Below are 27,342 nucleotides of genomic sequence, written 5' to 3' on the forward strand. Positions count from 1 at the left end.
CTGTTCTTGAATGCATCTTTCTTTGAAAGGAATAAATCTAACACATATTCCTAAGAACTAATCTTTAAAAAATGACACACTGTTATCTTAGCAAGTATAAGAAATCAAATAGTGCATTTGTACTAAAGAAATTCTGAATGGTCAAGAGATTTTGCTAAGTAAGCTTCAAACCTTGTCTAAATACACAGACTACAAAATAGACTATAAACTCCCTATGTGTCAGCCTTACCACTGAATTTCCTGGATACTGGTGGTTGGTATATAAACATAATTCTACCTAAATATAGAAATTTAAATTTAACTGTGAACCATTTAAAAAGAAATCTTGGGGGAAAGGTTTTTCAAAAGATGATATATCTACCCAGAAAGAAACTAAGTTTTCAGTGGGAAAAATGTGAACATATTTTTCTAAAAACTCGAAGAATGTCAGGGAAATATGTGTACATGTGTTTTTTCAAACAAAAACATTTCTATGACAGAATAAAATACACATAATCAATGTGGAGAAGAATATGGGCTCAGTATCCATTTGTCTGGACACAGAGAACCAGGAGGCCGCACTGTCAAGTAACTTTTTATTTTCTTAAATGGAGGATGGTGATGATTTGAAAACTCTAAAATACTATACAGATATAAGTAATTTTGCTCATGTTAAGAAAGGACCAGGATAAGTGTACCTCCCTAAATTGTCTTCCCAATAGATCAACTGTTTATCCACAACACATGTGAATAATCTGTATTTATAACACTCTCCAAAATGTCAGTGTATAAACACATTCAGTCGGAAAAAAAAGAAGAAAATGGAAAATAAACACATAGAAGAGTTAGCCATTTTAAAACACCTTTTCGAAACCAGTACACAACTATTGTAGAGATCTGGATCACAGTTAAGTTGTCATAATTAGCAGGAAAACTTTATCTTTAGCTTTCATCTACCTTATTTACTAATTTCCCTCACCCAACCTAATGCCCTCACTAGCACTGGCACTGCTGGCACTCTCCAGTATGCCTTGGACTCCCACGTAGTGAGTCCTCAGGGCTGAAAGTTATCATTGTGTTACTGCACCGCAAGCCCATCTGGCCCCGACGTGTCCCACACTCCAAAATCATCTCCTCCACACTCTCACCTCCTCTTCTCTACAATGTGAGGAGGGCGAGCTTCTTAACTAATTACAGTGATCACACTAAAGTGTGTATTGCCCACTGGCTAACTTCTAGAACTTTTGTCTACAATTACCAAAGAGACTAAAGAAACTTCTCTTTAACAACGTAAGCTTAAAAAGCAAGTTAGCAGCTTGGCAGTCCAGTTCCACAGGAGGCTGAGCTCAGGACCAGTGCACTCAGCGTGAAAACAATACTAGAACCAGGAAACCAAAATCAAGAAATATTTCTAATACCTTCAGTGTTCAAAAAAAAAAAAGTTGATTCTATCAATATATTGTAAGAAACCCCTCAATTTTTTTAATCCCTGAAAATAAACAGAAGTTGTACTTCATTATTCACTGCAGCAAGTCAAGTATTTCTGGCAGTAACTAAAATGACATGAAATGATAGTAGATTTTATGATTTTTTTATTACAATGAAAGTAGTATACATTTAATTGCATTTATAAAATAGGCAAGAATTGACATAGCAGAGGAATCCTTTAAGACCAATTACTGGTTGAATGGGTATGCAAATTTTCTTAACTCTATGGATAAAGGTATGATGATAGTAACTTTATAGAGATTTATTTGTAACTTAGTAAAATATTTTGCTAAAAGCATTATTATACAACAGGAACACTTTTACAGCATTGATTTGTTTCTGATAAATATTATTTCTATTTTTCAAAGTAAATTAAAAATATTATACTTGTAACAACTGTTTCAAAGAAAAAAATTTCCCCTAGCATATTAACACTCATCATGTTTGCATTTTAAATATTTTATGATACTTTATTTGCAGGTTGAGCATAAAAGGTACACTTTAAACTTTACACCTTTGAGCCCACAAATAAATCTCTTCTCAATTTCTCATTTCTATCAACGACACTAACAATCGAACAAGTTTTTTTTCTCTATTTTATTTTCACCAACTTCTGTTGATTTTGTTGGTTTAATTGGCTCAGGGTCTTGAATTTGCTCTCTACTTCCACAGTATTCATCTGGATGTAGGCCTCTGGGGCGTTTTGCTTACTGCTTTCTAAATTTCAATGTCTCCAAATGGTGATGTACCCTAGATTAAGTGTTAACATGATCTTCTTCAAATATAATGGCCACAATTCTTGTTCCAGGATCTATGATAATTCAGTGTACTGACTTCAGTGTGGTCTTTAAAGACTGACTGACTCAAAGATTTTTTTCCGTATACCTTCATCCTCTTCATTATATTTCTTGTTTTTCGGTCATTATTCTACATTTAAGCTCCAATAATTTCAGTTCTATCTTAAGCCTTTGTGTACTTGTGACAGTTAATTTTATATGTCAACTTGACTGGGTTACAGGGTGCCCAGACATTTGGTCAAATGTTAATTCTGAGTGTGACTGTGAAGGTATTTCTGGATGAGGTTAAGATTTGAATCCCTAGGCTGAGTAAAGCAGATTGCCACTCCCCACCGCCAGCCCCTGCTACTGTTAGTGGGCCTCAACCAATCAACTGAAGAGGCGAATGGAACAAAAAGGCTGAATAAGAGGGAAGTCCTTCTGCCTGACTGCCTTGAACTGGGACATAGACCTTTCCAGCCTTTTGACTTGGACTAAACCGTCTCTTAGTTTTCAGGTTTTTGGATTTGGGCTCGAACTACATTCTGTCTCTCCTGAGTCTCTGGCTTGCCAACTACAGAACTCGGGATTCTCAGCATTCAAAGCCATGCGAGCCAGTTCCTTATAATAAATCTATCTGTGTACACACACACACACACACACACACACACACACACACACACGTATCCTATGGGTCTTTATCTTCCTCAACCAGTTAGATACCTAATGCTCTTGCCTCCCAACTTCCGTCTGAATAATATCTCTAGGTCCAGGACCACCATCCCCCAACAGGCAGTTTATAAATGTTTGGTAAATGTTGGCAATCCACTTCCCCTTGACTGTTTTCAGTTTTCCCATCTATAATATAAATAAATTGAGCTAGATGAAGTCAATAACCCCTGCAAATTGGCTGGGGCCCATGTAAATTCAGCAGAAAGAGTTCTCTAAAGTTCTAAAAGGTTTCAAAAGTACAGCAAAATCAATTCAATGATTTCCCAATCATTAGCATCCTGAAGGTGTTTCATTTTAACCACACCTCTATTGCACCTCTTTGTTTTGGATTCTGGCTAAATCTCTGGATCCTTCCTTTCTGAGAATAAATAGTAAATGAATACATAGTACATATAGGAATTGTTAAAAGCTATGTGATGAAGAGGCAAAATCTTAGGGTAGGTTATCACTTGGCCTAAGATTTATTTGTCTTTCTATCCATTTGTCTATCACACACTAGTTATCGGGCCAGATATGAGGTTAGGCTAGGAAAGAACAGCTCTGCTTGCAACCATATTTGTCAGCCACGGATAACCTCAAAGACCCTCTCTGAATCCTCCATGTTGTGACTGAAAGAATTAAGAGACAGGAAATCTGGACTCCAGTTCTGGCCACTAAGTAACTACATAACTTCAGATACTTCAAATAACTTCCCTAGATTTGTAGCCTTATGTATTCTTTTCCATTTGAAATGGATAAGCAATGATTTTAATGACTAGAAGGAGAGTTAATAAAAAGTCTTAGTAGTAATAATTTATTAAGTACCTAATTTATTCTTAGGCAGTGCAGGAACTGTGCTATGTGCATTATAAACATTTAATTCTAATTTTAAAATTATTATCTAAGTTAAGGGCTTCCCTGGTGGCGCAGTGGTTAAGAATCCGCCTGCCAATGCAGGAGACACAGGTTCGATCCCTGGTCCAGGAAGATCCCACATGCCGTGGAGCAACTAAGCCCGTGCGCCACAACTACTGAGCCTGTGCCCTAGAGCCTTCGAGTCACAGCTACTGAAGCCCACGCGCCTAGAGCCCGTGCTCTGCAACAACAGAAGCCACCACAGTGAGAACGCGCGCACAGCAACGAAGACCCAATGCAGCCATAAATAAATAAATAAATTTATTAAAAAAAAAGAGGGCTTCCCTGGTGGCGCAGTGGTTGAGAGTCCGCCTGCTGATGCAGGGGACGCGGGCTTATGCCCCGGTCCGGGAAGATCCCACATGCCGCGGAGCGGCTGGGCCCGTGAGCCATGGCCGCTGAGCCTGCGCATCCGGAGCCTGTGCTCCGCCACAACTGTGAGAGGCCCGCGTACCGCAAAAAAAAAAAAAAAAAAAATTATTATCTAAGTTAAAATGTATATAACAATAAAAAGTCAAACAATACTCTAAGTTTTATAATGACAGACAGAAATACCTAGCCATACTTCTTTCCAATCTGTAATTCTACTTCCGAAGGAAAATACTTTCAACTTTTCTAGCTTGTTCTTCTGTTATTTACCTCCACATTTGAAATACGCTTACAAGGCTATTTTATTTTTCAGCTTTAAATACTATCGATTGACTTTTTACTACGGAAGATGAAGATTTAGTGTTCACAGATGTCTCATATTTACCATTTCCTTCCTCCCCTCTTGATATTATTTTAAAAATGTAATTTTTTGTTAAATTAGTATCTAGTGTTTACATTATTATGACTGCATAAACACTGTTACAGCTTGGCCACCATGATCAAATTTCTTTTTATAAATTAAAAAAAATTTTTTTGTAGTTCAGAATTTCCTTTTCTTTTTTGCTTTATTTATTGTGAATCTAACACTATTTCATCTACATTATTTAAAAGATTTGAAACATGTAAGGATTTCTTTCAATTTCATTGTTTTTGTTTTTCCCCAGAGACTCATCTGGAGTCTGCCAGACTCTCTTCAACAATTACATTTTGGATTTTTGTCTTCTTGATCCCATTTTGTTCTTAATTTACTTCCTTTATTTTGATAGAGCACATTCCCTGGATGTTTCTCTTTTTTGTTTTCGAGCGTAGCTATAATATTTGCTTTATAAAGTCCCTGTCTGCTATTTCAATACCTGGGTCATCTTAGAGTCAATCACCAGTTTGTCTTTTCTCTTGGCTGTGAGTCATGCTTCCCTGTTACTTCATATTTTAAGGATAATCTGTGATTTTATCTGAGATATTATAAATGATACATTGTAAGGACTCTGGATTCTGCTATGCTCCTCTGAAGAATATTGATCAATTTTTTTAAACAGGCAGATAAGTAAAATGAATTCAAACTGCAGTTATCTATCTCCTTCCTCCAGTGGTGGGCTGCAGCCTGAAAAATACCTCTGACAGGTTCCTGAGAAAGGGTGCATGGAAAATAAAGTTTTAAAGATCCTATGTCTGAAAATTCATTTATGCCACCCTTATATTCAATTTATAATCTACCTAGATATAGGATTTGAGATTAGAAATAATTTTCCTTCAGAAATTTAAAGACATTGCTCCATTGTCTTCTAGCTAAAAATGTTGCTGTTAAGAAGACAGGTGTCTTTTTTTTTTTTTGATTCCTAAGCCTTTAGGTGACTTCCCCCCCACTGCCCACCCCGCCCCCCACCATGAGAAACTTTTGCTACTGTTCTCTTTATACCTGAAATTTTAAAATTTCACAGTGCTATGCCTTGGTGAGGCTCTTTCTTCATATATTTTCCTGGTACTCACACGGACACTGCAACCTATATATTCTTGTCCTGCAAGTCTGGGAAATTTTCTGGGATTACTCTGAAAATTTCCTTCCTTCTGTTTTCTGGATTTTTTTCAGAATATCTATTAATCAAATGCCAGTGATCTTTTGTGCCTGGGATCTCTAATACCGGAGTTCTTTCTATTCAACCTCTCCAGAGGTAAACCTACATTGTTTTGTCAGAATGGCAAAGAGGTAGTTGACTGCCTATGTGGTTGTGATAGGGCACTGGAGTAAAACTGCTCCTTTACTTTCTACCAGTGCTCCTGTTTCTTCAGAGGTATCCTGAATGCTGATTTTTTTCTAGGTTCCAAGGTTTCATTTTTCTCAAATCTGTTAAACCTTTAAACGTTTCTACCCACGTTTAAACTTCCATAATTATTTGATATGTCTCATCTGCTATTTAATCTCCCATTTTCTTGATCTTCATAGATTTATGCTTTTAAAAATTATTTTGCTGTCATTTAGTAGGGTTTTGAGAAGGTTTGGAGATAAGCAGTGAATCACCTATGTTTAAACAGAAGCTGTTGCTCCTTTTTGTGTGCTGACATTTACTGAATGTACTATCCTGTGCTTCCTGCCTCCTATACATCATCTCATTTAACCCTCACAACAAACCTGTGAGAGATGTCCAGGTACACAAAACTGGTACTAATTAATAAATGCTTAACATCAAGCCATTCATCTTTCTCTCCAAGATTAATTTCTTATTCGGAATACAGGAAGGTATGTAAGGCTTAATGAAGTTTTACATTGCATAGAAAATCTACCCACAAAAACATTTATTTGCCTTTCAAAACATTTTCATTGCTGGCAAATAAATGGTTGCCAAAAAAAAAGGTTTGGATCAAAACATTCAAGTCAGTTGCTTCATGCAGACACAGCTTAAGGATTGAGAACTCAGCAAATGTTTGAAAGGAAAGGGATTTGTAACTAAATACAGTCAACATTCAGAATACTATAAATGTAAGATATTTGACTTAGTCTTTTCCTATCATATGATCTCCTTATTCTTTTTGGTGACTAGTCTTCCACTGTCTTAGACATTTGAAACATAAACAAGTATATAAATTGATAAAAGATGTGCCTAACTTTTGAGAATTTCATTTTAACTCTTCTTTTTAGAATCGTAAGTCAAACACAGTTAGTCAAGTTTTTAAAAATATGATAAGGCTATAATTATCAGTATCTCATGACTCAAATAATTCATATTTATTTATATATGCATTTTAAACAATGACCAAGACACAATCAATATAAGCCTGCAATGCTTAAAAAATGTCCAATGAGAACAGCACCCCTGAGAAGAAACTAATTCTTTGGTTATTCTTATTTAAATGTGAAAGTGGGAGAACAACAGCCATTTGAAAGTTTTCTTTTAAACTATTTTGCATATAAGTTATTCATAAGCAATTTTCAAGTCTAAACACATCAAGTTTTGAAAGCAAAAGGATATTTTGAAAATTTTTTAAGGCTGAAATTAAAATAATAAACTAGACTATAATTTAAATATTATACTATACTATACCTTAAATACTATACTATACTATAAATACTATGCTATTAACTAACTACAGTTAATACTAATTAAAATTTATTTACTATTTAACTATTTAAACTGCTACTTATTTAAACTAAAATACAATTAAAATTGTACAAAGATGGTAGCAGATCTTCAATTTGTTCATGTTATATACAGCTATCTTTCCATTAGTCAATAACTGAAAAACAATAGTTTACATGTACAAGTATGTACATTTCATTTGCATTTCTTAAAATTTTAGAAGCATAATTTCTGGTAGCCTACAAAATGTATACTTTCTTTATCTACAATTAATAATGTCTCTTTTTTTTCTCTGCTTATTTCTTGGCATCTTTGTGTCTCCTTCCATGTTCCCTTCTGTTCACACTTCTAAAAAGGCATCTACCAAAAGAACTGCAGCCATTACTTATTTCTCCAAAGGACAAAAAAATAACAAATATAAGACTCAGAATTCAAAATTCCTTTTCTTCAGAATGCTACCTAATTTTTCACATGATAACCTGGTTTCATTTCACCCTAGAATGTTTAGGAATAAACACAGGTCTTGTCCTAAATCTTCATGTTTAGATCAGGGTATTAAAAGCACTGAATTACACCAGACCACACACAGACCAATGTAATGACTGGAAAAATTACCAAATGGAAAGAATAATGTTAAAGAATAATCATGAGGAATGAGGAAAACTGATTTCTAATTTTATCTCTGTTACTATCACCCTTACTTTGACAAAAGCAATTTTATAATTTTGTCTTTTTGTTGAGAAAATATATGGATAAAGTGCCAACTTTAGAATTTTAGAACTGCACCCATGCTGGGTCTCAGAACCTCATCCATGCACAAGGAGGGCAAGGGTCTGCTATGAAACTCAGTTAAAGTTTGGTTTTCTCTGTCAGTACTGTGTATGCTGAAGAGAGTTCCAGAGAATTTAGATTATTGCCTCCATTTTAAGATCTAACTAACTCAACAGATTATCTCCATGTAAGGCACTATACAAATTGATTTCACAAGTAGTTTAATAAAGAAGCTTTAAAAAATCATTACTTTAAAAAATTTTCCCAAACCATCTTAACTTCTTTCCTCTCATAAAATTTTTAAAAATGCCTACAGTTTGATGTTTAAGGGAGATTATATCATGCGGCATATAGTAAGCCCTGAATAAAGGCTATCTACATTTATTTAGAAATGAGAAATTAAATTTCAGGTTCATCATAAAAAAGTTTATAACTTCTAGGCTACTATTGGACTATTACTTAGCACTTATGATTTTACCATAAACAAATTTAGAATGTAAATAATTTGTGTGGATAAGTTATATGTGTGTGTGTGTATATATATATACACACACACACACATATATACATACATATATTATTTGTATGTATACACACACTCATATACACATGTGTATATATCACTAGAACCACTTTCTTACAAGTTTTAAGAAAGTAACTCTACCTAAATTTAACGGGGAAAACTATATGGACTTCTTTTGATAGAGAACTAATAGCTTCTCTAATAAATTCTCTTGTGGAATCAACTCACCATGAAATACAATGCATGTGTTAGTGTGCATACATTTTTGAAACTATACTTTTGAACAGAATAGCTGATCTTTCTGATCCTCAAGTTCTTCAAGTGGGAACTGAACAGATGTGAACAATGAAAAGGCTTTTGGCTTTCCCTTTCTGATTCTAGTATTTAAACCTAGGTGTACTTTACTTTTGGATCCATAATTAAGCACTTGCATCAATGAGAGAAGAAATAAAAAAGAAGAATGCAAGGAGAAATAGTACAACTTGGTGAGAGGCAGATGAGAGTCGATTTTCAAAGGAAAATCCTCTTAGTTATACCAGTGGAAATGGCAACCAATCCAACTATCTGTATGAGTGTGGCGCAGGTGATACAGTTAACTATTCCAGGATCCTATCCAATAGTTCCAGATACATTTGAAAGCCAAAGAGAGTTGCAAAGTGGGATTAAAGCAATGCGGTTACTAATGCATAGAAGAGACTGATCTCTATCCATTTCCACTGTGCCCTATGCTTTTATCATATGATGAGCAGAGGTAATTTGTATATACTTCCCCCTTAGTCTGTCAGAGAAAGTAGCCCTTATTCAAATTTTGTATCCAAACACTGCTTACACAGGCAAACCAATCAATGTTGTACACAGTACTTATCAAATTTGCTGTAGTATATGTAAAACTAAATGAGAATCAGGTTTCCGGGCTCAGACGTCAGCCCCATATTCCACTCAAGAATTAAAAAGGTTATTTATTAAAATGGGCTCAAGAAGGTGATATAGTACAGATCTTGTTACACTCATAGGTCACTGTGAAGATGAGATGAAGTGATGTGGGGCAGGCACTTGGGGAGCTACCAAGCACTCTGCCAGCATAAGATACTGTGTGGGGATGAATAAGGTGGAATAGCAGTCGACATAAGAAAAGAAAAAAAATTTACCGATAATTTGGTAGGCAGAGAAAATTTTAGGTTTGCTTTTAAAACCCAAACCAGGATATTCTTAAAAGATTCATTCACATCAGACATAAAAAGGTACAACTTTCCAACAATATTCATACAGTACATCCTAAGAAAGCAGACAGCATAGAGAAGATGGAACCCTACGTCCTTCAAAAATGCAAGGTAGATACGACCCAGCAGTTCCACTACTGGACATATACCCTGAGAAAACCATAATTCAAAAAGAGTCAGGTACCACAATGTTCATTGCAGCTTTATTTACAATAGCCAGGACATGGGAGCGACCTAAGTGTCCACTGAAAGATGAATGGATAAAGAAGGTGTGGCACGTATATCCAATGGAATATTACTCAGCCATAAAAAGGAACGAAATTGAGTTATTCGTATGAGGTGGATGGACCTAGAGTCTGTCACACATAGTGAAGTAAGTCAGAGGGAAAAACAAATACCGTATGCTAACACATATATATGGAATCTAAAAAAAAAAATGGTTATGAAGAATCTAGGGGCAGCAGGAATAAAGACGCAGATGTAGAGAATGGACTTGAGGACACAGGGAGGGGGAAGGGTAAGCTGGGACGAAGTGAGAGGTTGGCATGGACATATACACACTACCAAACGTAAAACAGATAGCTAGTGGGAAGCAGCCGCATAGCACAGGGAGATCAGCTCGGTGCTTTGTGACCACCTAGAGGGGTGAGATAGGGAGGGTGGGAGGGAGGGAGACGCAAGAAGGAGGAGATATGGGGATATGTGTATATGTATAGCTGATTCACTTTGTTATAAAGCAGAAACTAACACACCACAGTAAAGCAATTATACTCCAATAAAGATGTTAAAAAAAAAATGCAAGGTAGGTGCCACAGCCTCTGAGATCTCCTCTAACTCAAGCACAGACCTAATCATCCCCTTTCCATTGTGCTTCCCGGGGACCTTGTATGACTTCAGTCAGCTTACTATTATCACCGTATTTTGTAAAGATCTTTTTACGAGATAAAGGCTTCCCTTCCAGAATGCAAACTCTCCATTAAAACGTGTTAGAGAAAAGTGAAACGGTAGTTAAGCAATTTGGCAAAAGCCACGTAAAACAAGAAGCGGCATGACTGGTGCGTGGAAATTGGCACAGGGACTAGAGGAAGAAGGCTGAGGACTGCTGATCCTAGTATGAGCTCTGTGTGAATGTGGCCAATAACTAAACATAACTGAGACTGTGCTAACCAAAACAAACAAACAAACAAATCCAGGAAAAATAACAGTTAACTTTTAACATCCTTTAACAGGGACGTTAAAAAGAACAAGTGAGGAAGAAAAAATGAACACAGAAAAGATAATGCCTAAAACATAATTATCTGCCCCACAAATATTAGTCTTTTATTTCCTTCTGTGGATTTGCAGGACAGCGATATTACAAAAAGAGAAGCCACGGAAGGGCAGCCTTTCAAACTGTAGTCTTGTAGGTGAGGTGAAAATGAAATAAGTAAGCATGGAGGTTAAAAATCTATCACTTTTAATTGAACACTGGCCCTTGGTTTGTTCAATACGTATTTATTGAGCACCTAGTATAGGCCAACCACTGGGCTTGGAACCGGTCAGAAGCAAAGCAAGCAAGCAAACAACAAGAAAAAATATCAAAACATGGCTCCTAATCTCATAGATTTTATAGACTGTGCTTATTTTTTAGTAAAGATGCATAATAAATAATAGCACATATTACAAAAATTTTATTTAAGTTAAACAAGTTAATGCTGAAAATCAAAGAATTAGGAAATAAGTACCATAACTTGTACACTGTGTTGAAGAGTACAATCAGCTAACACCTTTGCAAATGTTCCACAAGGAAGCCACACACTACATTAAGGTTATTAATCTGAAGCGTCCCAAGACATTGCTACAAATTCTCTAAAATGTCTAAAAAAAATATCCTGACTCCATTGGAGTTAGTTCAGTTAAAATATCAGCCACGATCAATCTCCAGCCTAAAGGCAAATCAAATTGTGCCTCCTAGTCTCTAATCAGGATTTAGAGAAAACCTCAATTTTTAGAATTTATCTGGCTGAGTCTCAGCTAATGTATGTATGTGTGTCTGGGGCATCTTTGGGGATGACCCACATGGGATTGTTGATAGTTATTTGATGTTTATCAGTCAGGGGCTTGGAAGGAAAAAGCATAGTTAAACCGGGTAGCTGGAGGAAGAGCTGAAACAGAAACTATTTACAAAGATGAGAGCAGGGTTTTGGGAAATTCCAGGGATAGTGTGGTATCCTCCTGGATCTAACAACAACAGGAAACCACTGTTAAATTAGGCTTAGAGAGTTAAGGGAAAGGCAGTTGTCCTATGAACCTAGAAGCTGGAAAAGTCACCTGATAGGGACACAAGCAACCTTGGCCTTACATTCATACCACTCTCAGGTCTCCTGCTGGCGTCTCCCACTGGCCACACTGAACCAGAAGTGAGAGGGCAAGCAGATTAAAAGAGATGAGCCTCCCAGGTTACAGAAAAGGAGGAAGGGTGAATAGCGGGTCTGGAGGGACAAACATGAGATATCCACTATCACGTGAGCCTTCAGATTTATCAAGGATCACCTTACTAGGGCCACTTTTCCCCCAAATACCTAAAGCAGAATGTTTTTCATCCCATTCCAAAAATATTTCTGTTCAGACAATTTAAATATAGAAATGGGTGGGAGGTGTTCTCCTCCAAATAAACTATGTGATCCAGCGATAGAAATTGTAATTACAGATTTCAATACTTAATTTTAGAAAGGATAGCACCAATACTAAGAGTAACAAGAACATAAACTAGCATTTATTGAATACACTACAAGATGTCTGACATTTTTTACATATTTTAAAAATTGTTAGTTTTTCTAATCTTCACAAAAATCTTACAGGTTAAACGATATTAGTATTTTGTAGATTTGTTATAGATAAGGAATCAGCAGCTCAGAGCATTAAAATGACTAAGATGGGATTAGACCAAGTCTGTCAGACAATATCTCTCTGTTTCCACTGTATCCCACAGCTAGTAGACAGCTAACTTTTCCATTTTCCTCATGTAAACTATACTTAATAGTATCCTTATATAAAATAATATTTAAATACATAAAATTCAGTAACTCGACCAGTCAACATGTAGCACTTTCCAGGACTTAGAATTAGCAGTTCAATATAGATTTAATGGAGTTTTTAAAGTCTCTGGTAAGTTTCTGTAAATATTTTTGTGTGTGTTTTGTTTTTTGGAGTAGAAAAAGAATTCTTCATATGGCCCATACAGATCTACTCTTAGACACATAGCAATTATTTTAGAAGTCTTAACATGCTATTAAGACAATTATAACGAAACAGAAACAGACTCACAAATACAGAGGTCAAACTAGTGGTTACCAGAGGGGAGAGTGTTGGGGGGAGGGGCAAAATAGGTGAAGGGGATTAAGTGATACAAACTACTAGATATAAAATTCAAAGTTACAAGAATGTAATGTACAGCACAGGGAACAGAGTCAATATTTTATAATAACTTTGTATGGCACATAATCTATAAAAATATCAAATTACTATGTTGTATACCTAAAACTAATAATATAATATTGTATGTCAACTACACTTCAATAAAATAAAAAACTTTAAACTCAAAGTTACCAGTTGATGCTTCAGATCTGATACTGACTGTGTGACCTCGTGCTCAGTCATTAATGTGTCTTACCTGCAATTTCCCATTTTTAATATGGATGTGATGACATTTGTATTTCAGGATTGTGTAAGGACCATATTAAATTATATATGCAAAGTGGCTGGTACCATTTCTCATATCAAATTCTCAAGAAATATTCATTCCTACTGTACCTTAGTCATTTTCTTCCCAAAAGGATGTATGTAGGAGTTAATGTGAAAACTACTAGCACAGAACCTGACTAGAAGCTCTTCTCTCTGCCCCCTTATAGGTAAGGGTGGAGGTTGGAAGGGGAATTTTCACCAACTAATTGGATTCAGGTGTTATATACTTATAGCTTTCCCTGCCCCTATCAATATTTACGACATGTATTTGTTTAAATAATTTTTTTACATATGTATTGCCACAGTCATAGCTATGAATTAGAAACGAAAAACCACCCCAAACGATTTACTTCTGTGATAATGCCAGTTGTTAAATAAATATAAGTAATTACTATAGATTAAAAAATAATCGTAAGTAGAAAACTCATTTTGCATTTTTACTTCTCCAACACACTTAACCTAGTATATAGTATAAGTAATTAACTAAGACAAGAAATGAAAAATTAGAGGATTAATCCAGGTCTACCATCCTTCCAAACTGAATCTACTAATTGCTCAACACAATGGATGGAAAAGGGCACACCAAGTCACATTCACTTATTCATTCACAAATTTCTACTGAGAACCAGGCACGATTCTAAGCAATACAACATTGAACGAAATAGACAAAGTCCACACTGTCATGGAGCTTAAATTTTAGTGGTCAGGAGACGAATAATAAATAAATTAAGATGTCATAATAATCCCTTCGCCAAAATAAAAAGAGTGAGTAGGATAAGGTGTACTGGAGGGGTGGCTGTGGGTTGTTATTTTATCATGGTGATCAGAGAAGGACTCATTATTAGTGTAACATTTGAGCAGAAATAAGGGGGTGAGCCACATGGATATGTGGGAGAACATTCCATGCAGGGGGAACCAGAAGCACAGAGGCTCTGAGACAAGACCATGCATGATCATGCTGGAGGAAGAGAAAGGAGGCTAGTCTAGCTGTGGAGAGGAGAACAGTCAGGGTTAAAATCAGAGAAGCGGCCAAGGGGGAGTGGTGCATGTCATGTAAAACATTCTAGATGTATCATTATGAAATTTCAGAATTCTGAGGACAAAGAGTAGATACTAAAAACTTACAGAAGAAAGGAAAAAACGAGGTTACATGTAAAGGTTAAATAAGAATGTGTCATTACAACAACTTTTAACACCAGAAAGTAATGGAGAAATGTCTTCAAAATCCTGAGATAAAATAATTTCTAACCTATAAGTTTTCACACATAGGCAAACCGTCGAAAATCTGTGAAGGTAGAATAAAGTAATTTAAGACACGCAAACTATATAAACATTCACCTTCCGTGGACTCTTTCTTAGGAAGCTAACGGACAATGTGTTCCAACAAAACACGGGAATAAACCAAGAAACAAGAAGAATTTTCCTTGATTTACTGTCTTGTAGGAAGTAATGTAAGACATAAGTGAGCCCACAGAGAATGAAGGACGTTCCCATGATGTGAAAGTAGATCTACCCAGGCTGGCAGATGTATAAGGAGCGGATAGAGCAACCTCTCCAGACTGGAGGGAGCTGGGAAAGGTGTTCCTTAACAAAGATGGAATTATGGGACACACACCTTCTTTATTTATACTGAAAGGAGATACACACTTGAGGAGATCTGGGTAGGAATTACTGGTAGATAAATATAAAACTAAAAAGAAGTTAAGATGATTGTTTCAAGGAAACTAAAACAAAAATTACAAGTAAGAAAATGCAAATATGGTATACTACACAACTCAGCTAAGAAGTCAGGTGATCTGAGAGTCAAAACAATGTAAACAATGACTAAAAAACTTATAATTGTAATCTGTAATTACAATTTCTATCGCTGGATCACACAGTTTATTTGGAGGAGAACGCCTCCCACTTGGAGTCGAAGTGGCTGCAGTGAAAGAGGGGTGATAGATGGAGGGAGAAAAGGAAAGGCAAAGGAATAAAAAGGAAGAGGTTATGTGTGAAAGTAGAACAGAACAAGAAATAGATGAGGATTTAAGACAGAAGGAAAGGGACAGTTTATTTCAGTGAGAAAACAGAATTTTTCATCAATGGTTTGAAAAACAGCTAACTATCTGAAGAGAAAAATGATTTTATCTTTTTCAATACAAAACATAAATTTCAGATGAATTAAAAACTTAAAATGGCAGGAAATGGAAGCAAAGGTTCTCAACTGTGAATGAAATTGAGAAAGGTAGTAACTATTCCTCAGCAGTTTGATTAGCTAGATGTGTTAATATTGAATACTTTTGGAACAAAAGAGTAGCAGTACTCTTCAGGTCTTAACACACAGGACATGCACTGATAGAAAAGCACAAAAGACATATGGCAGAGTTTTTTTGTACATTTCACTACTGTCCCAGGGCACTGCTGTCTCTAGTGGTTGTTTTAGGTTTGTGTTTGGATCTTGTACAAGTACCTTTTAATTTCAAATGTGAGAGTCCAAAGAACTGATTCTTTAATTTTACTTTTTTGCTAATTTCATCCCAAAGTTAGGACAGGAGACAGCTAACCTGACTTCCATTTTATAAATATTATAAACTGTTTTTCTTCAGTAATAAATAGGGAAGGAAAATAAAACCATGAACTATTTTGCATATACATATATTTATGTATATATATACACACAATATACATATTTTTTCTAATTGTTTTTGACGTTTGCTTATTAGCTTAATACTTTATAAAAAATTTGTCTTTGCTAACTATTGATTCATACAACTCAGATTTTTAATTTTACCTGTTTAATGAAAATTTAAAAGTCTTATTTCAGAATAAAATGATTAATCTAATCAAATGGAATTATGGTTCATATATTAACTGGCTTAAGTGACCATCAAAATAAGGGCATACAGTTTAGTTTGGATGGGAAAGGGAATAAGAATTGATTTCTTTATATTTCCCGCCTATTTCCAAAACAAGATTTGAAGTGTCTTTGATGCTGTGGAGACTAGGTAATGTTCATGGAAGATATGTAGTCTTAAAACAGTTTTCTTGGGAGTAGGTTTTAGTCTGAAAAAGGTGAAGATATTTATGCTGAGTCATGTTAAACAAGTAATTTGGGACCTACAAAATCTGGCAGAAAAAAATTAATGAAATGGTTTTGCTAAACATGATATTCCACTTGAGAAAACTGAACTTTAGAGTAAATGTGATAACTAAATAGGTTTGAAAACTTTATTCAGTAATAATTTTTGTCTCATGTAAAATGATTTAACATTTAATTTTTACCTTAATTATAGCAGCGTTTTATTACTTTACCTTCTAGGGCATTTTAATGTTTAGAGAAAGACTGTGTAAGTAAACCATTGGAGTGATTCTGTCTATGGTAGTAATGAAGTTTTTGGTGCTTGTTTTGATTGTCAAACATTTAGGAAAAGCAGAAAAGGAACCCCAAAACCAACCTTGTTGGTGCACCTTACAGTTAAATGAATTGATAACCTTTAGAGTGGTATTACTTTTTGTGTTTCAGGGTTTATTACATTCTGACTGAATAGCTTTCTCTTTTCCCCTCAGTGTTAATGAAAGGATAAGGATTTTACTTACATTGATTTTCACTTATATTGAGTGTGTCTATCATAAGTAAAGGATTTCCAGTGACTCATGTCTATGAACCAGGAGTTCAAATGTTTGCAGGATTACTGCACTTCCAAAGTCGACTAGAAATGCCATCTGTACTCTCCACTGAGAAAATGAACAAAGTCCTGTGTCTTAACAGCTATGCTCTTTTTGAAAGCTTCTGATGTAAGTAACACCAGTTGAGAAATGAGAAACCTTTTACCTTAAATATGGTTTGAATGATGGAAGGTTTCCTTTGTATTTTAAAACATTTTTACGGTTGATTGTTCAAATACTGGCTTTCTGTAAAAACATTATCATGTTAAATTTACTCTTAGTAGTGCAATACCAATAAATTTTGCTGCTTGGGCAGTTTTAATTACTACCTTAAAAAAAAAGAAAAACTTAAAATGTAAAAGACAAAATGATAAAAATCATGAAAGATTATCTAAGGAACTATATATACAATCCAAAAGTATGGAAGACATTTGTAGGCGTGGCTAGAAACTCACATAGAAAATGTAGATATCGTGGTGGCTGGTCTCCAAAGAAGTCCCTCATGCCCACATGCCCTCGTGTACTTCTCTCCAGCACTGAATCTGGGCTGCCTGCAACGCGTACTAATGGACAGAGTGTAGAGGAAGCGATGCTCCAGGACTTACCTGCCTAGGTAAGCAGGTAGCTGCGGAAGCTTCTACTTTCAAACTTTTGGGAGTTTGGTGATACCATGTAAGACTCTTTTGACAGACCATATAAAGAGACCAGATGAGATGGAGAGGAAAGGCTGTGAGTCTACACAGTGAAGCAGAGAGGTCCAGCCTTCCTAAGAATACTGGCCAAGACTCCAGATGGCTTAGCTCCAGGTGCCACCAGAGCACAACCATGTGAGAGACCACAAGCAAGACGAGTGGAACACCCAGTCAAGGCAAGTCATTGAACCATGAGAAACAATAAAATAAATTCTGATTTTAATCCCACCATGTTTTGAGGTAGTTTGTTACACAGCAAGAAACAAAACAATAAAATCTTACAAGATGGTCTAGGACACAAAGTATGCAATCTAAGTTTTAGAAAGACATCCTTACTGAAAGCTGGAAGTTCAAAAAGGAAAATATAAACACAATTGATTATATAAAAATTTAAAACACTTTCATGGAATATTTGAAAAAAAATTGCAATGTAAATTAAAGACATGTAATATATGTAATAAAAGTTTTTAGAAATTTATAAGAAAATAATCCAATAGATAAATGGACAAAGAATAGGAACAGGCAATTTAAAGAGGATCAAATCCAAATGTCAACCAATACAAAGACGCTCAGAGTTACCAGTAATCAGATTGCAAATTCAAGTAAAATGAGCTATTTCTTCCAGTCAGTATTCAGGCAAAAATGAAAAGGAGTTACAACTTCTATTGCTAACAGGAATATGAGGAACAGAATCTGACTATATATTAAGATTAATCAAATAAACTAATGAAGAAAAAAGAATGCTTATCAACAGAGGAAAGGTAAATAAATTATAGTGTCCCTATGTCATGGTACATCCTGCAGTCATCAAAAAACAATGAAATAGTTTCACTAGTTGACTGAAAGGAATTGCTATGAAGAATTTTTTAGCAAGAAAAACAAGATGCAGAAAAGTGTATATAATATTGTCCCATTTTTATAAAAAAAAGTAACAATGGGGGAAAACCTTATATGTGTTGATGTCTCTGTATATTTATACATACATAACCTAAGTATATTATGTTATAATATACATATATAATATAAATAAGTGAATATAGCATATTAGATAAAAAATACAATTTGAAAAGAAGGCATGATTTTTAGAAGCTTTAAGTACCTGCTTCTCTTGGTATAAAAACTAAGACTTACTTGATAAGGATTAAGTTGGCAACTAGTGAAATTACACCTCACTGTGTATATATTATGGCACTGATTTTTAAATGTTATTAAAAATCTTAGCATTATTTTCAGTGTAGCATTTAACTTAGATTTAACCATTAGATATTTCAGAAAAAAATTACGTTTCTGTTCTTAAAGTGTATTTTAATTAACATTCATTTTCCAAGAACACTGATTTGAAAGGGCTATTTTACTTCCCTTTAGTGCAGAGAGAAAGGATCCCATTTAAACTTTAGAAGGGCACAGAAAAAAATAAACAAGTCTGCTGAACATAATTTCCCCTTTATTCCTTCTGAAAAGTTATGAAATAAAATCTATTATTTAATTACATTGGATCAAGAAACAGGAAGAAAAAGATGCATTTAAGTCACAACACCCCTAAAAGAATAAATTACTATACTTCCTCTGGGAAGAAAAGTGTTTTACTATGTGGATAGGCATTGCCTAAACATTTCAAATCTACTTTCCTAAGGTGTGAAAGGCTTTCAACAAAAATCAACCATAAAATAGCAATGTCAAAACTGAAGGAAGAAATAAAAAACTGCTTGTTAGGATTGATTTATGTGTATTTCTGTAGTATTAAAGAATTTAGGTTTTGCTCTGAAATGTTTCCATCAGTTTACTTAAAAAACAAACAAACAAAAAAACTCTGACATAACACAGCTAAGAAAATTTTATTAGACAAGTAGGATTTATCTTTGCCATGCTTGGATAAAATTTACAAGATGTACCAAGTTCAGGACAATGGTTATGGAAATAAGAATAAAGGCTTTCAGTTCTTTTAACCTGCAAGAGGATTTTGGAGTTGGCCAGACTCTAGCAGGGCACTAAGCAGATGAGCAGTGATGGACAGATCAGACGCGGTCACAGCCTTCATATGATCTGCAGCAGAGGCCAGCAAGCTCTTTGTGTAAAGGGCCAAAGAGTAAATATTTTCAGCTCTGCAGGCCATACTCTCTGTCACATCTACTCAACTCTGCCACTGTAGCACACATCTAGCCATGCACAATATATAAATGAATGAGCATGGCTGTGTTCCAGTAAAACTCTATTTACAAAAATAGGCAAAGGGTCAGATTTGGCCCACCGGCCATAGTTTGCTGGCCCCCGGTCTAAAGTATCATGGGGAAAATATAAAAATCTATTGTGTTAGAAAAACAATGCTATTCTGTAAAGTAAAACAAAATTTAAAAAAAGCACTCAAAACCCAACACAAACGTAAGAGTTTAAATATGTAATCCATGTATGTACATGCAGATACAGAATAGTCGGAAAAACACATGATTAGTTATATTAGCTGTTCAGAAGTTTTGATATGATCTTATAAACTATTTTATTAAAATAGCATTCAGAACTTTTGAACTTTATTTGAAAAGTGTAGACTTGCCAAGTCCTATTTCCTCTGAATGCTTTTACTCTTACACAGACTATAGCACCGAAAACAGAAACAAAAACCTTTTTCAAATAGAAATTTGTACTCTTGAGCAACACACTAAATATTGTATTTCTACTATATTCTCCTGATACTGATTATCAATAATTCTGCTGAATGACAGAGAATCACCACAACGTTAAGATGCATAATTGATTAAATATATTGCCAGTGATAAGGAATCCAGAATACAACCCCCCAATGGGCCAACAGCTTTGGGTTTGTTACATTTAAATTAATTATCCCCTCTCTCTCTCTTTTTTTTCTTTAAAGATTTTAAAATTTTTTTGATGTGGACCATTTTTTAAGTCTTTACTGAATTTGTTACAATATTGCCTCTGTTTTATGTTTTGTTTTTTTGGCCGCGAGGCATGTGGGATCTTAGCTCCCCGACCAGGGATCGAGCTTGCACCCCCTGCATTGGAAGGCGAAGGCTTAACCACTGGACCTCCAGGGAAGTCCCAATCTCCTCTCTCTTGAGAGATTTTTCCTCCTTTGTATGTGTGGTCAAAAAGTTGGATGTCAAGATCTTGATGTGTCATTTATTTCTTCTGTTTCAAAAGTGAGTTAGTATTGATTTTAGCCAAGAAATCTCAACTGAGAACAGGTGGCAGTTTTGTGTCATGTCTTATAGAAGCAAGACTAAAGCAAGCTTTGGCTTTCCATTTGTCTTCATTCATTCATTTATTCAACACGTATTTATTGAGTGCCGACTATACACTACACACTGTGCTAGGAGCTAGGTTACCATATTGAAAAAAATAGCCATGGTCTCTGCCTTCAAGGAGATAGATGTGTAAAGCTAAACTCAGATTTCTGGATATCTACCTCCTTAGTTTACAAAGATCAATATAATCAATAACATAAGGTTTTCATAGATTTGCAATATTTCATTAATTTACAAGTCTGTAAGTTCAAAGTTTAACTCAGATGCATTTCTTTATAAACCTTCAAAATTAATAAATTGTAAATGGCAAACTTTCCAAATCAGAAAATTGCTTATGAAACGGAAATTTCAAGGAACACAAAATGAAAAGAGAGAATGTGCCCTTATTCTTATCCTGCATTGACTGATAAAAAAAGAAGTCTAAACATCTCCTCCTCACTACTAGTCACAAGTCCTGAAACCAGGTAAAACTGTCTTGTGCCAATAGGACATTACAAAGGTATTTGCATATTCTTAGGAATCAGTGACTTTGTCTTTCTGGGCCTCAGTTTCCTCATTTGAAATATGAGATAATAATAATTACTTCTCCTTAGGTTATTAGAAGATGATTATGGGCTTCTCCTATAAGGGTACAAAGATACTCCAGAGACCTATGCAATAAGGTAAAAAAAGCTAAAGATTAAGAAACATGCAGCACATCTTCCAGAAGTGTCAACTGTATTAGATAGTAAGTACAGAATACATTACATTATGGTACAGAATTAAATTTCATTATTAAAAGATGTTTAAAAAGTCAAACTTACTTAAGAATCCATTTAGTCTAATTCCCCCTTAGAGTGGTAAATGTTTGCAAAATGCCTAGAACATGGTTTAAGACTGCTTACTATCTGCCTAGAACAGGGAGGGCACACCAGGTAAGGTATTATTAGGGAAAACTACCTTAGTGCTTAAGAAACTACTAGTACTAAGTTATATACATGTAATTATTTTTATTAAAGAAGTATCCCTTTCTTAACATTTTGTCCTAAAAAGGACTTTACAAAATGGCATTATCTTCCTTTTCTAAATATTTAAAACAGTGTAGTATCTGACCTACATATGTAAAAAGGATCTTTTCTATCTCCTTGGTTATTTGGACTATCACGTAAAATGCATTCTGTTCTGGGAGACATATCTAAAAAACAAACAAACAAAAAACCAAGACTGACTACAAAGAGAATTTAAAGTCCTTAACTCAATTAATCCCCATTTAATTGCCTTTTATTCTCCATCCATGAAAATAAGATAAACAACACCACCCATACACATAAGCGCGCACACACACACAAGTAGAAATAAGTATTTTAATGTTGTTAGTTCTTTTTAAAAAGGCCCTCTCCTCCTTAGGCAAAATTCCCACAGGGAGCAATAATCAGACTTACACGTTAAGTTAAAAAAGACTTTCTGACAGAATTCTGAACATTTGCTTTATTCTCCTTGCAGAGCACTATGTTACATGTTATTTAGAGTTAAGAATAAAAAAGAGTGGAAAACTGCAAAGCATAAAGCCCCAGCCTGCCTTTAGGGAACCTATCCCATCATGGGAGCCCATACATACGTCTCAGAAGCTGAAAATAAACATACAGAAATTCATAAATAAAGATGAGCTGATTAGAGCTCTGCATAACTATTATTTGATAAAATCACATTAATTTAGCTTTCACTAATTTCAAATTTGTAACTGTTGGGACACCGCTGGTCATGGAATTTCAGCTTTTACTCACTGAAGAAAACTGACTACTAAATGTACTGAAGTTACAAACAAGCCAGCCTTCCAAGGTGGAAGGGCTTTCAGGAACCACTCATTCATTGCCTTTCTAAAAAATGAGAAACTCAGAAATATGTAACTTAGGAAGAGAATCTAACGATTTCAGGTATGTGAGTCAAGGAAAAGACATTTTTTCCTCTACTTGTACTTGCAACGAAGTGAGCTAAATGATTTCATTCAAGTAGAGCTGCGACAGTTCCCTCTCGTTCATCTAGCCATCTGAAATGATAATACTAAAATAGTAGTGGCAGTGTAGTATCTAGTTATTGATTTCTGAAGCCCCTGTCCAAATCCAATCTCTATCTTCATCGCCTACCCCTCTCCCCAGCCACTGTTCACTGCTACCAGGCCAAAAGCTCTCCACATAAGTCCTGCTGCTATGCCTTTGAATCTCTTGTTCCAGCAGGCTTGAATAACCTTTCCAATTGTGTCTAGCTGACTTCTACTCAATCTTCAAAACTCAGCTCAGACTTCATGTCCTCTAGGAAACCCCTCCTAATCCTCTGTTCTCAGAATGCCTGGAGCACTGCTGAATAAATGATGGCTCTGAACCAGAAGGGTAGATTTCCATTTCTATCTGTACCACTTATCTGCAAAATTCCTTGAGGTCAGGTATCACATCTTATCCAGCATCTAGCATTAGAATACACATTCAAAATATTTTTGTTGAATGAATGAATGTGTCAGGCACTATTCTAGGAATTTCAATGTGGCATAATAAATACTTCAACATTTTATGAGTAATTTCAGAGATGGAAAATAACTTGATTAAGGTCTCATAGTTACTAGGTGATGGAATCAGGAATAAATCTAGGCCTGCTGGGTTTCAGGCCAGGTGACCCTATGCTGCCAACTGAAAGTATGATCTTAGATTCTTAGACACGATTTCTTCCAGTATGAAAATAGAGCCACCACCCTCTAGCCAGATGAAGAGTCATTTTAAATCATGCAAACTGGCATTTCACTTATAAAAAAATTATTTTAGTGTTTCAAATTGCCAGTGAAGACTTCTCAAAGCTTTAATAATCATATAAACAGTTTGCTATCTCTAAGGTAGCCGTTCTCAATTTCACCCTGTGGATTATTTCATGAGACGCAAAAAGAATGAGTGGACCACCAACCCCATCTATACTCACTTGCTACTGAAAAGAAACCTCATCATTACTCATGGGAAGAATGGCATCTGAGAAAATACTTTAGAAATGTCAGTAAGTAAATTACTAATCCAGGCCATAAACCAGACTACAGACACTGTCATATTATAAACCTTAGAGGAAACCAGCTGGGAGACCACCCAGAGACCCCAAGGAGCCCGTCAGTGGTCTGTGGGGACCACACTTTGAGAACCACTGTTATAAGAAACGCAACTGCTTCCTCCTCAGTAATTCAGGAACTCAATTCCCCACCCCCTTGGGGGAACACACTGTCCTCTTAAGCCAAAAACACCAAAGTATTAAAGACCTTTAAATTCTTCTAAAATACTGTCATAACCCCAAACTACCTTGTTTATGGGAAGTAGTTATACAGTTGTAATTAATAAGGCACTGAACTTCTAATATGTGTGAACATCGATATCTGTATAGAATATGTACACATAAACGTAGGTCATATTTAGCTTTTTAAATTTCTTTCTTTTTTAGCAGTGGAGCCACCAGTCATTCTGGAAAAATAGGACTTAATAAATGAATTTTATCAGATATTCCTAATGTCAGTATCTAAACAAAATAAAACCAAACCAGTGTGTCACTTAAAGCAGCCTGTCTAGATGGTTATATTCTTAGTCTATAAGGCTGTCATCACTGAGAGCACTGCCTTCTCTAAAGGTTTATGAGCCACAGGAAAGCAGTCTTGATACTCTGCAGTAAGAACCCAAATATTTATCAGTCACTGGTTACGTGCCAGGAATATTTAAGGAGCCGAAGATACAACAGTGGGAAGAGAAAAGAAAACAGTCTAAAATCATTTTCTCACCTTAGAACTTATATTCTAGTAAGGAAAAAGAGGTAAATAAATAAGGAAAAGACAGCAGTATGACAGGTGATCGTAAGAAGCGCCACTGGGAAGGAAGACGGATACTGTTGCTGTCAACAGAGTAGTCGGAAGAATTCACTGAGAAGGTGATTTGTAGGAAGTGAGGGAACAAGACAGGCAGGTACCTAGGGAAAGAATGTTCTAGGCAAAGCAAATACAAAGGCCCAAAGGCAAGGAACAGTAAGGAGGCCCACGAGGCAGGAATGCAGAGTAAAAGTCGTAAAGGATGAGGAAATGTGGCGGGAAACTAGACCTTGTAGGGCCTCACAGGTGACTGTGAGATTCTGGTTTTTATACTGAGTGAGATGAGAAAACAGTGGAGGGTTTTGAGCAGAAGAGTGACACTATCTGACGTACATCTAAAAAAGATCATCCTGTCTGCTCTGTTGAGATTAAACTCTAGGGAGGACACATGAGAAGCAGAGAGACTAGTTGTAAAGCCTACTGTAAACTGGATATACAAGTCTGGAGACCAGTTAAGAGGTCTGGGCTAGAGATACAAATTTGGGACTTATCAGCATATATCTGGTATCTAAAGCAGTATCCTAGAAAAGAATAGCCAGGAGGGAGAGTAAAGACAAAGCAAAAGAGTGCTAAGACCGATATCTGGGAAACTCCAGACTGAGAAGAACAGCCAGCAAAGGAGCCTGAGGAAAGTGAGGCAAAGGAAAATAAAAGGGTGTAGTGCCCCAGAAGCAAATTTAAAAACTGTTTCACAGAGGAGAGAATGTATAACTGTATCAAATATGACTGATAAGTGAGATGAGGACTGAGAATCACCACCAGCCTCAGCAGCATGGAGGTCTCTTGTCTCAATAAGAGCAGTTTCAGAGGAGGTGGGGGAGGGTGAAATCTGACTGAGAGAGTCTAATAAAAATTGGATTCAAACAACAAAATGATTCAACAAGGCAACACAGATATATAACATTAAGATACAAAAATCAATAGCTCTGTGATGTACAAACAATAACTATAAAGAGATAATGGAAGAAAACACCTTTTTTCGGTGAAAAGAAACCACTTTAGGACGAAACATCATAAAAAAATGTGCAAAACTTATAGAAGGAAAACATTTTTAAAACTCCTAGAAACTATTATAGACTTGAACATATGAAAAAAACATTCCTTATTTATAGATAGGATGAGTCAATAGTATAAAGATGTCAGTTTACCTAACATAATTTATCAAGTCAAGGAAATCCCTATAGAAACACCTATGTGTTTTTATCTGGAGCCAAATTTATTCTACAACTCATGGAGAAAAATAAACATGCAAAAATAACAATAAAAACTTGAAAGAGAAGAACAATGAAGGAGGACTAGCCCTACCCAAATTATTAAAATATACTATAAAGTCTCTATAACTAAGAAAGTGTGGTATTAGCATATGAACAGCCAGAAAGACTAGCATAACAAAACAGAAAGTCCCAAAATGGCTCCAAGTACATATGGAAATACAGTATGTTACATTTTTAAATGGTATTTCAAATCACTGCGGTAAAGGTAGAAATTATTAAACTCCATTTGATAAATGAAGTTGGGACAACAGGACAGCCATTTGGAAAAAAAAAATTGGATCAATATTTCACATCATATACAAGCATAACCTCCAAATGGATCACAGAAATGAATGTAAAAAGAATTTAAGTCATACAATACCTTAAGAAAATATGAGTAAACTTTTACAATCTGGTATGGAGAAATGCTTCCAAACTGTGATTTTAAAATGTGGATGCAATAAAGGAAAAGATGGTACATATGACTACAAACACAAAAAGCTTTTACACGCAAAAATCACTGTAAGAAAAACCCAGACAAATGACAAACTGGGGGAAAAATACTTGCAACATATGAACGAAGAACTAATACACCTAATTTGTAGAGAACTAGTAAAAATCCAAGAAAAAAAAAGAAGCTACTCGAAAAATAGGCAAAAGATACTGACAGTTCATAGAAATGGATCTACAAAAAGCCTTTAAACATTGATTTCAACCTGACTTGAAATCAGAGAAAAACAAATTAACATTGCACTGAGATACCACTTCTTGCCTACAAGATGAACAAAAATTCAAAAGCTTGACTTTACTATCCAGGATAGAGAAATAGGAACTCTCAGCCATTGCTGGTAAGAGAGTAAAATGGTACAAGTCCTGTGGAGGGAAATTTGGCAACATCTAACAGGACTAACACATTGATTTACCAGGCAAACCCACTTTGAAAACAGACCCTAAAGATACAACTCCAATAGTATGCAAGAAACGTATGCTCAAATTATTCGCCATCGCTTATTTTGTATACAAAATATTGTAAATACTAAAATATCAAAATAATGGAAACCACCTAAATGCCCATACA

The 27,342-nt window shown here is 35.4% G+C and overlaps 1 protein-coding gene across 5 annotated transcripts in view; it reads right to left on the reverse strand.

Annotated features, from left to right (window-relative positions):
* Positions 1 to 27,342, reverse strand: part of SUPT3H (SPT3 homolog, SAGA and STAGA complex component) — a 449,999-nt gene that overhangs the window by 170,503 nt on the left and 252,154 nt on the right. The window lies entirely within an intron of this gene.

This window comes from Orcinus orca, chromosome 10 (assembly GCF_937001465.1).
Source record: "Orcinus orca chromosome 10, mOrcOrc1.1, whole genome shotgun sequence".
Lineage (NCBI taxonomy): Eukaryota > Metazoa > Chordata > Mammalia > Artiodactyla > Delphinidae > Orcinus > Orcinus orca.